We start from the raw sequence: 11,750 nt of genomic DNA on the forward strand, positions 1-11,750 counted from the left end.
GAGAAGGCATCCATAAACATGTGCAGGACAGAGGCCAGATAAAACTGTCTCTCAGCCTCAAAGTGGCCTGGCAGTCACAGGAACGGCCACGTGGAGTCTGGCCCATATGAGGAGTCAAGCTTTCGGCTTCAGGCACCCTACTGCACCTGCAAAACCAAGTTGTGCCTAACAAAGAAGAATCAGCCAGCCTACTCTCCCTAATGAAAGATTCTCCCCAGGGCCTGAAAACTTGGGGGGATTACTCCTCCCTCCTCAGGCTGGGTCCCAAGGTACAAGACCACGTGCACCAGGAGCATGGGTCAGCAAGCCAGCAGAAGCCAGAAAAGGGCAGGCCGGAAGACAAGGACCCCCTGAAGATCAGGAGAGAGGCCGTCTAGGTACCATGGAGCAGTTACGTCAGACTGGAACACGTCCCATTTACAGGAGACTAGAAAACCCCAGCCTCACCCTCACTTGGGGCTGATACCATTTTAGGCCTCAGCCCGTCTGCACCCAGGCACTCATGAAAACATCATGTTGCTCCACACCACCTCAGGCTGTTTGCTGGCGCTCTCAGGGTTCGAACCAATAATAGAGCCTGTGCCTAATATCCCAGGTGGTAATTCAAGAGCGATACCTGGGTGACACGCCTCCTCCTCCACCCTTCATATCCAAGTGATCACCAAGGTTACAAGCCAGCCAGGCAAGGTAGCTCACACCTGTAAGCCCAGTACTTTAGGCGGCTGATGCATGTGGATCACCTAAGGTCAAGAGTTCGAGACTGCTCTGGCCAACATTGGAAAAGCCTGTCTCTACTAGAAATTCAAAAATTAGCCAGTGTGGTGGCAGGCGCCTGTAATCCCAGCTACTCAGGAGGCTGAAACAGGAGAATCGCTTGAACCTGGGAGGCACAGGCTGCAGTGAGCCGAGATCACGCCATTTCACTCCAGCCTGGGCAACAGAGCAAGACTCTGTCTCAAAAATAAAAGAAAAGAAAAGAATTAATATAATTTTGACACCAGAAGAGGGGTCCTGTCTCAGACCCCAGCAACAGGATTTTGGGTCTCACACGAAATGGAATTTATGGCAAGTCGCACAGACTTTAAAAGAGTTTATTAGCCACTACAAAGTGACAGAGCAGGGAGTCCTCAGAAAGCAAGAGGAGGAATGCACCTGTTTTAAAGAACAAAATTTTTTTTGAGACGGAGTTTTACTGATTGTTACAATGACATGATCATGGCTCACTAAAACCCCTGCTTCCTGGGTTTAAGGATTCTCCTGAATAGGTGGGATTACATGTGTGCACCACCACGTCCAGCTATTTTTTTTTTGTATTTCTTTTCCATTTTAATTTATTTTTTATTTAATTTTCTTTATTCCATCTCTGTAAATTCCAAAAATTGCCAATGCTGACTATATTTCCAGTCGTCATGGCGGGGTATTGGGAAAAGTTTTCAATTAGCAATAATCGCACCTCAGATAAACCTCACTGGCTACGATACTGCCACTGTACAAAGCTTTTTTTTTTTAATTTTTAGTAGAGACTGGGTTTCACCATGTTTGCCATGCTGGTGTCCAACTCCTGGCCTCATGTTATCCGCCCTCCTCGGTGGATAAGTGATTAAGTAATCACACTTGTAATCCCAGCACATTAACGTACAAACAGAATTACTTAATGTTTGTTTATATAGGTCATTAAGAAGAGTGTTGTCTCTTATGAAGGATTGTGATCAATTTGTGTCAGGCTACTAGTATTGCTACTTTTCTTTGTTACTATTGATTTTAACAATAATTTATGAGTGTACTATTATCTTTAAAACTTATTTGTAAATTAAGAATGCTTTTTGCTGGCCAGGCACGGTGGCTCAAGCCTGTAATCCCAGCACTTTGGGAGGCCGAGGCTGGTGGATCACGAGGTCAAGAGATCGAGACCATCCTGGTCAACATGGTGAAACCCCATCTCTACTAAAGGTGCAAAAAATTAGCTGGGCATGGTGGCACGTGCCTGTAATCCCAGCTACTCTGGAGGCTGAGGCAGGAGAATTGCCTGAACCCAGGAGGCAGAGGTTGCGGTGAGCCGAGATAGCGTCATTGCACTCCAGCCTGGGTAACAAGAGTGAAACTCTGTCTCAAAAAAAAAAAAATGCTTTTGCTTAAAGTACTGGTATATTTTTATAAGTTTTGGGTCTTTATTTAGTTATTAACTTGTTCCTGCAACCATAAATATTTTATAACCAAAGGTGCTCAATCCTTAAATATATAATCCAACAGATTTAGTGTGTGTGTGTGTGTGTGTGAGAGAGAGAGTGAGACAGAGAGACAGAGAGAGAGAGAGAGAGTCTCAATCTGTCTCCCAGGCTTGAGTGCAGTGGTGTATTCATGGCTGGCTCACTGCGCCCTCAAACTCCTGGGCTCAAGTGATCCTCCAACCTCAGCCTCCTGGGTAGCTTGGACCACAGGCACGAGCCACCATGCCAACTAATTTTTATATTTTTTGTAGACATGAGGATCTCGATATCTTCCCAGGCTGGTGTTGAACTCCTGATCTCAAGTGATCCTCCCGCCTTGGCCTTCCAGAGTGCTGAGATTACACTCGTGAGCCCTACACCCTGCCCAGATTTAGCTTTTTCTAAAGCTTTTATTTAAAATAAAGTCACTAAGGTTAAGATGCCTCTGACGGTTTCGCATTTTAAGTGCAAAGACTATGTTGAGTGAATTTTTCCATCAGTTGTAAAACGTGCATCCATGTTTATCTCATTCCTATGGTTTCCAATTAATCATCCCTTCTTTCTTTTTGGAAACACACGGGCTAGTGGGCTCCATGTCAGTTGGCATTTCCAGAACGACGGCGCTGAAAGCTCTGCTCTTCGACTTCAAGTGGTGCAGAGGGACGGTCACCAGAGGGCGCGCGGCCTCGGCCCTGCAGTGCCCCCGGTCACCAGCAGAGGGCGCGCTGGAGCAAGGCGGTGTAACTGCCTGGTGGCCAAGCTCCTCTAACAATCAGAAGCCCGGCTTTACAGAGGCTGACAACTCCACATGGACCAAGACCCTTTCCCATGTAATTTCTAAAACTGTAAACCCAAGACCCTTTCACATGTCGTATCTGGAGTTGTCAGCCTCTGTAAAGCTGGGCTTCTGATTGTTAGAGGAGCTTGGCCACCAGGCAGTTATGCCGCCTTGCTCCAGCGCGCCCTCTGCTGGTGACGCGGGGGCACTGCAGGGCCCTCGCACTCACAGCGCTGGCGGAGATCAGAAGTTCAAGACCAGCCTGGGAAAATATCGAGATCCTCATGTCTACAAAAAATATAAAAATTAGCTGGCATGGTGGCTCGTGCCTGTGGTCCCAACTACACAGTAGGCTGAGGTTGGAGGATCACTTGAGCTCAGGGGTTTGAGGCCACAGTGAACCAGCCATCATGCTCACACCACTGCACTCAAGCCTGGGAGACAGAGTGAGACACATTCTCTCTCTCTCTCTCTCTCTCTCTATCTATCTATCTCTCTATCTATCTCTCTCCCTCTCTCTCTCTCACACACACACACACACACACACACACACACATTCAGGTTAAATCTGTTGAATTATGTATTTAGGGACTGAGTACCTTTGGTCATAAAATATTTATGGTTACAGGAACAAGTTAATAACTAAGTACAGACCCAAAACTTATAAAATTATACCAGTACTTTAAGCAAAAAGCATTCTTAATTTAAAAATAAGTTTTAAAGATAATAGTACACTCCTAAATTATTATTAAAATCAATAGTAACAGAGAAAAGTAGCAATACTAATAGCCTGACAGAAACTGATCACAATCATTCATAAGAGACAACACTATTCTTAATAACCTACATAAACAAATATTAAGTAATTATGTTTGTACGTTAATGTGCTGGGGTTACAGGTGTGATTACTTAATGTTTACCTTAAGTAAGCACACCTGTAATCCCAGTACTTTGGGAGGCCGAGGAAGGCAGATAACCTGAGGCCAGGAGTTGGACACCAGCATGGCCAACATGGTAAAACCCAGTCTCTACTAAAAATACATAAAAAAAAAATAGCTTTGCACAGTGGCATTATCATAGGCAGTGAGGTTTATCTGAGGTGCGATTATTGCTAATTGAAAACTTTTCCCGATACCCCGCTGTGATGACTGGAAATATAGTAAGCATTGGCAATTTTTGGAAGTCTCTACAGGGATGGAATAAAAAAATTAAACAAAAAATAAAAATAAATTAAAATAGAAAAGAAATAAAAAAATTAGCTGGACGTGGTGGTGCACATCTGTAATCCTACCTACTTGGGAGGTAGAGGCAGGAGAATCCTTAAACCCAGGAAGCAGAGGTTTTAGTGAGCCGAGATCATGTCATTGTGACAAGGGTAAAATTCCGTCTGAAAAAAAACTTTGTTCTTTAAAACAGCTGCGTTCCTCCTCTTGCTTTCTGAGGACTCCTTGCTCTGTCACTTAGTAGTGGCTAATAAACTCTTTTAATGTCACTAGACTGTGCGACTTGCCATAAATTCCATTTCGTGTGAGACCCAAAATCCTGTTGCTGGGGTCTGGGACAAGACCCCTCTTCTGCAGACAAAATTATACTAATTCTTTTCTTTTCTTTTTTTTTTTGAGACTGAGTCTTGCTCTGTTGCCCAGGCTGGAGTGAAATGGTGTGATCTCGGCTCACTGCAGCCTGTGCCTCCCAGGTTCAAGCGATTCTCCTGTTTCAGCCTCCTGAGTAGCTGGGATTACAGGCGTCTGCCACCACCCTTGCTAATTTTTGAATTTCTAGTAGAGACAGGCTTTTTCAATGTTGGCCAGAGCAGTCTTGACCTCTTGACCTCAGGTGATCCACATGCCTCAGCCGCCTAAAGTACTGGGCTGACAGGCATGAGCTACCTTGCCTGGCTGGCTTGCAACCTTGGTGATCACTTAGATATGGAGGGTGAAGGAGGAGGCGTGTCACGCAGATATCGCTCTTGGATTACCACCTGAGATATTAGGCACAAGGCTGTATTATTGGTTCGAACCCTGAGAGCACCAGTAAACAGCTCGAGGTGGTGTGGAGCAACATGTTTTCATGAGCACCTGGGTGCAGACGGGCTGAGGCCTAAAATGGTATCAGCCCCAAGTGAGGGTGAGGCTGGGGTTTTCTAGTCTCCTGTAAATGGGACGTGTTCCAGTCTGACGTAACTGCTCCGTGGTACCTAAACGGCCTCTCTCTTGATCTTCAAGGGGTCCTTGTCTTCCGGACTGCCCTTTTCTGGCTTCTGCTCGTTTGCTGACCCACGCTGCTGGTGCACGTGGTCTTGTACCTTGGGACCAAGCCTGAGGAGGGAGGAGTAATCCCCCCAAGCTTTCAGGCCCCAGGGAGAATCTTTCACTAAAGAGAGTAGGCTGGCTGATTATTCTTTGTTAAGCACAACTCGGTTTTGCAGGTGCAGTGGGGTGCCTCAAGCTGAAAGCCTGACTCCTCATATGGGCCAGACCCTACGTGGCCGTTCTTGTGACTGCCAGACCACTTTGAGGCTCAGAGACAGTTTTATCTCACCTCTGTCCTGCACACGTTTATGGGTGCCTTCTCTGTGTTGGCAGATCTGGGGGTCCAGATAGGATCCCGTGAAGAGATCTCAAAGGTCGTTAGTCCACAGTGTTTATCACATCACTTCCACAATCAAAGATGAATAAAATATAGAGCATATTTAATAATAAGGTTGATGGTGCACCTGTGCTAGGCAGTGTTTTAGTTCCTGAGAGACCAAGGAATTGAGACAATCGTTGCCTTCGAGTTTTGCATCTGTTAAGTCCTGCTATCGAGAACTGTGTGTGTTAAAATGTCTAATTTATCAGGCGGGATCTGGGCTGTCTGTAAGCTTAGGTAAGGGGAGGCTGGTATCAAGCAAGTATCCAGTACCCCCTCAACATCCCAGTTCTTCTCCACTAATCTTCCAATTCTAGGACTGATGCAGAGGCCCTCGGAGCGACTTAAGAGGGGAAGTAGTCAGTGTGCTCTGTGGCTAGCTTATTTGGGAGCATATATTGTAAATCCTCTGCTGACAAAACATTGGAAACAACTAGTGTTTCAGCTTGAGTTTCTCATAAATGGCTTGCAGTCGTATAAACCAGAGCATGTATACCACAGAGCAACATGAGGGTCCCTCTACCACCCTTTCTCCCAGCGGCCTAAGTGGGCATCTACACAGAATAATGTGTGCAGCCTCACTGTGTGGAAGTCCAGTGCTTTGTGCTTGGAGTGTCATCAGGGAAGGACCCCTGGCTTGGAAGGTTGATGAGCTGCCACGGTGGGAAGGAGGGGGACGTGTGGTGCTGCTGGGTCTGCATCTCACTCTGTGACAGGAGGCATGAAAGAGCCTTGGTCTTATGAAGACCTTAGGTGTCCCAGCTCACTTCAGCCCTGAGCAGCCTGATGCAGGCACTGGGCCTTGGTTCTGGAAGTGAGAATATAGCACGGGCTTCCACTGCATGGCTGGCACAGTGGGCATTCAGGTGCCTATTTGGGGACTGCTACGGAGCCCTGTGCCAGATGCAGTGGTGCACAGCTGGGAGCCAAGGGTCTCTGCTTCTGCTAGAGAATCTAGGCAGATGTAAAGGGTTAAGGTTAGTGGTAGGGTTAGGGGTTAAGTTTAGGTTTGGTGTTGGGGTTTGGAGATTGGGGTCAAGGGTCAAGGGTCAGGGCTAAAGAGTAGGATGAGGGATTGGGTAGGGGTAGGGTTAGGGTCACGGGGTTAGGGTTTAGGGTTAGAGGTTAAGGGGGTGAGGGTGAGGGTAATAAGCAGATTACTAAAAGCAATTCTGCTTCACTTCAATAACAATCTTCTCCAACTCATTTTGTCTCCACAAACTTATTTTTTCCAAGAAGAATCCCAGGCTTCTTGAAGAACCCAGTGACTTTTCGCACCTTAAGTCTGTGAAATTCTGTCTTCTGCCGTACACATAGTTCAAATATACAACGCGAGGCAAAGCCAGACGCCTTCCTGAAGGGACCCAAGAAATTCTTCTCTTTCTCTCTCTGGAACAAAATGAATTCTTTTTTCTCTCTCTCTGGAACAAAATGAATTCTTTTTTCTCTCTCTCTGGAACAAAATGAATTATCTGGACCATCAGTGCTAACCTTCAAAAGCCAAACCCATTTGTGAGATCTCCTTTAAAACTACTGTAGAACCAAGTGTTTATATTTATATGACATTAATTTAGTATTTATATTAATATAAGGGAGAATGCTGAAATCTATCTACGACACATGTGCCTCTGGCTTATTGCCCAGTAAATTGTTGCCTCAGACTAAACTTCGGTTTCTGTCTCTAATTTTTGAAGTAAAGAATATAACTGATCTCAAAACATCTGCTTTTATTTTAGCGACTCGTACTGCCATCTCCATTCTTCCTTGTATTCTTGCAATCTGTGTGGAAGCTCTTTAATGTGAACATTTTAACCACCTTCATGCTCCCATGTATAAGGTCAGCACATTCTTGCTTGAGGCTTTGGCTGCTTATCATCGTAGTGTGCCCTAACATATTGTAAGATTTGGGTTTGTTTTGGGGATGAGGTCTACATATATAGAAAGGAGAAATGCTTAGAGTCACCATCAGGACAGCTGGGATGAAAGCTGGGGATGGGCAGGTGCCTTTCAAGTCACCCCAAGCCTGAGGCTGGAGGAAACATGTCCACCCCCTGTAAACACTTTTATTCATGTTTTAATTACCATTTGTCTTACAGCATTAAAGTAGTCAAAACAGGCGTATTAAAAACTGAAAAGTAGGCATATTAAAACTTGCAACATTATTTAAATTTAAATATATTATTCATACCTCATCAACATTTTCTTTTGTTGAAAAGTCTAAGGTTAATTGACAGTATAGTTCTAATAGTAGATAGAATGATGTGTGTTTTATAAACATTAACATCCTACATTACATGTATGAACCAAGAAAATCTGAGACAGGCTTTAGATTTTTTAGGGAGTTTATTTTGCCAAGTTTGAGGATGCACACACCCGTGATGTATCCTCATGAGGTCCGGACAACATGTGCCCCAGGTGGTAGGAGCACAGCTTGGTTTTATACATTTCAGGAAGTCATGAGACATCAATTATGTGTAATATGTACATTGGTTCAGTCCAGAAAGGCGAGACAACTTGAAGAGAGGCCAAACAGGGGTCTTCCAGATCACAAGTAGATAAAGATGAATGGTTTCATTCTTTTGAGTTGCTGATTACCCTTTTCAAATGAGGCAATCAGATATGCATTTATCTCGGTGAGCAGATGTGTGACTTTGGATAGAATGGGAGGCAGGTTTGCCCTAAGCAGTTCCCAGCTTGACTTCTCCCTTTAGCCCTAAGCAGTTCCCAGCTTGACTTCTCCCTTTAGCTTAGTGATTTTGGGTCTCCAAGATTTTTTTCACAAGGTCTGACATGTTTTCCTATGAACATTAATTATTCATTATGTATTTTATTACACAAATAAGGCCGAGATATTTTAAAAAGTATCAACTTCATGACTAAGCTAAATAATTACATAGAAGTTCAACTAAATTTGTAAACATTCCAGAGTTTGGGTTTCCAATAATTTTTTGTGATTATTTTAAAGGTAAAGTATTTTTCCCCCATAAAACATGGAAACATCTAAAATCACCCATAGGATGTCCTGCCAATTTTGTTTCTCTAGTTTCCTCATTTTCTGCAAAGCCTTATTGAGGAAATTGACTTTGAATATCCTTTTAAACTTTTCTGTTTTAGAAAGTGTTGTGGTGAAACATTGAATTATCATGGTCACAAGTTCGGTTCCCGTTCTTTTTTTCTTTGAATATTTTTTCTTAGTGGCCAATATTTCATTCTGGTGTATTATGGCTAAAAAGTAGACACTGGAAAAAAATAAAGACAAGAAGAATTTGGAATAAGTGATCCAGTCACAATGAGTCAATCAGCCATTGGAACATATTTTTACAAAGTCACTCTTGTTAAAATATTTATTCATGAATTGAAATCAAATCTGTAAGGTTATTATTTTTTTTCCTGATCTAGGGTGAACAGCATTTTAGAGAATGAACCCAGGACACATCCACAGCACAAGAAAAATATGTGAAAAATAAGTTTACACATATGTAAAGCCCATACTCAAGGAGTGAGGCCTTAGTTCCACCTTCTTGCTGGTTGACTGTCTACATTAAGTATTTGGAATTCTTTTGCAAAGAAGATTTCTATTCAACTCCATTTCCTTATTCACCTACACATACAAATGGAGACACCTAGATAATTACTTGAAGCTTTAGTTAGTATTAAACACTGCAGCAGTATGTTGAACAGTTCATTCCTGTGTTGGCCAGCAGTAGCTCTTTTTATTGGCTCCAATTTTCCTTTGACACATTTCAATTTTTATTTATTACTTACTTTTTGATACTTCAAGATTATCCTGGTTCATATATTTACTGTCCCAGTTCTAGTATCACACATTTCTTCAAAGAGCCTAATTCCTTTCAGAATGGTACGAAAACTTATATATGGCTGCTGAGTGAGCACATTGTGTCTTGTCTCTCATTAGCAATGCTAGGAAGTATATGTGTGTGTATGTCACCTACCTATACACACCTAGTTAGGAAGGTTTTGATGTGGAACTGTATGTATCTGTATTAAATGAAACATAAGTTTATGTTGATGTCTTCACCCCGATCTACTATCACATGAATCTTTCTACCCTTCTCCCCTTGCTAATTTATAACCTCCCACGTCAACAGTGAGGGACCTAGTTTTTACCATCTGCGACTTATATAACTCACTGTTTGATTCCAGATACAGATACTGTGGTTTTACAATTGTTCACAATTATCCCTGTTGGAAGAAACTTTATAAAATGGAATCCAATGATGAGGTATAGTTTATTTTCCTTCAGCCTACAGATTCTATTCATTGGTAAGGAGACAGGTCAGCACCGTTTTCCCTACACCTTCAGAGAGTTGTTTCCCACATTTGTGTCTTAGTCCATTTTGTGCTTCTGTAACACAATACCTGAGGCAGGGTAATTTCTTAGTACAGAAGATTCATTTGGCTCACAATGCTGGTGGCTGGAATGTTCAAGATTGGGCAGTTGCATCTGGTGGGGCCTCAGTCTTTTTTGCCTCATGGTGGAAAGTGGAAGGGGAGCAAGGGGTGCACCAGAGATCACAGCAAGAGTGAAAGCAGGAGGAAAGCCAAGGAAGCAAGACTCTTTGACTATCTACTCTTGCAGGAATTATTCCATTCCTTTGAGAGCAGACAGAACTCACCCCCATGGGAGGGCATTAATCTATTTATGAGGAATCAATCTCCATAATCCAAACACCTTCCACTAGGCCTCACCTCCTCACACTGCCACCTTGGAGGTCAAATTTCAACATGAGTTTTTGCAGAAACAAACCACATCTAAACCATTGTAATTTGTAACATAGTTAAATTATTTTTCACATTATGGATTCTGTGCTGGGATACTCCACATTCTGAATAATATTATTTAACTTGAATAGAGTTTGATTTACCCATTTAGCTGTATAATTCTGCATTCTTTTACAAATGGTTAGTGGCCGGTATATACTATTAAAAAAACATATGGAACACTTCAAACCCCCACCCCATGCAGCCAGTGGCTTTGCATCTGTGTAGTTTCCCTTCTCCAGAATCTCATTAAATAAGGTCACATTGTGAGGATTCTCCTCACACTGTCTTATTCCACTTAGCAATGTGCATAAAAGATCACTCATGTCTTCGTGTGAGTTTATAGCTTGTTCCTTTCTATGGCGAAATAGTATTTCATGGCATCAATGTATTACAATTTGGTTATGCATTTTGGGGACCAAACCTTCCTCTTCTTTGGTCCAGGATTGGAGGCCTTCAAATTATCTGACAATAGGTACATTAATAGGGGAGACAATACTTGGCTGCTTGTTCCACATGTATCATCATGTGACAAAATTTATCAGATGGCAGGATCCAGTTTACAAAAAGGTAAAAATAGCCCAAAGAAAAGAACAAGACTAGAATCTGATAACCCACAAGGGCTATAGTTTTCCTATTTAAAAAACTTTTTTGAAAACAGGGGCTGGCTCTATGGCTGAGGTTGGAGTGCTCAGCTTACTTCACCCTCTATCTCCTGGGTACAAGAAAGCCTCCCTCCACAGCCTCCTGATTATATGGGACCACAGGCACATGCCATCATGCCCAGCTAATTTTTGGATTTTTAGTAGAGGCAGGGGGCAGGGTTTTGCCATGTTGCCCAGGCTGGTTTTGAACTCTTGGCATCCCAAACTGCTGGAATTATAGGCATGTGCCACCATGCCTGGCTGAGTTTTTCATTGAAACATAAAATTTCTCTCTGTATTAACCATCATTTTTGATCATAGATAATCAAAGATTATTCTTGTTTTAAAAATAAGTTCAAGTTTTGTTACATTTTGCCTGACTATTTACGTAAGTGCAGCAAGAACAGGAGCTGACCACATAGGTGCTTTCAAGCTTCTTTGCTGCAAGTTTTCCTACAGAATCTCAGATTGGAGTTTGAAAGGCCTTATTGAGGCTAAAAGCCAAGCCCAGAACATACTATCAAATTTCAGCTGCAGTCCTAAAAACTTTGAGTGAATTCCTCTCTTCTTGAGGCCCTAAAACTATCCCCAAATTCTTGGGCCTGCAAGGAAAGGACCTTTCTTACTAATCTGTATGGATGTGACTCTTGTAATCTAGGTATCAGGCTGGCTTTTCTCAGACTGCTTTGTAAGGATTGGGTTCATAAA

At 42.9% G+C, this 11,750-nt stretch overlaps 2 non-coding genes across 2 annotated transcripts; one reads left to right on the plus strand and one right to left on the minus strand.

Annotated features, from left to right (window-relative positions):
* Positions 1-1,357: 1,357 nt before the first annotated feature.
* Positions 1,358-1,498, minus strand: LOC141585246 (U4 spliceosomal RNA). The gene has a single exon (XR_012518641.1). It is a non-coding gene; the product is annotated as a U4 spliceosomal RNA (small nuclear RNA).
* Positions 1,499-4,039: 2,541 nt separating this feature from the next.
* On the plus strand, positions 4,040-4,180 carry LOC141585247 (U4 spliceosomal RNA). Its single transcript, XR_012518642.1, has one exon. It is a non-coding gene; the product is annotated as a U4 spliceosomal RNA (small nuclear RNA).
* The last annotated feature ends 7,570 nt before the right edge of the window (positions 4,181-11,750 follow it).

Source organism: Saimiri boliviensis, chromosome 7 (genome assembly GCF_048565385.1).
Source record: "Saimiri boliviensis isolate mSaiBol1 chromosome 7, mSaiBol1.pri, whole genome shotgun sequence".
NCBI lineage: Eukaryota > Metazoa > Chordata > Mammalia > Primates > Cebidae > Saimiri > Saimiri boliviensis.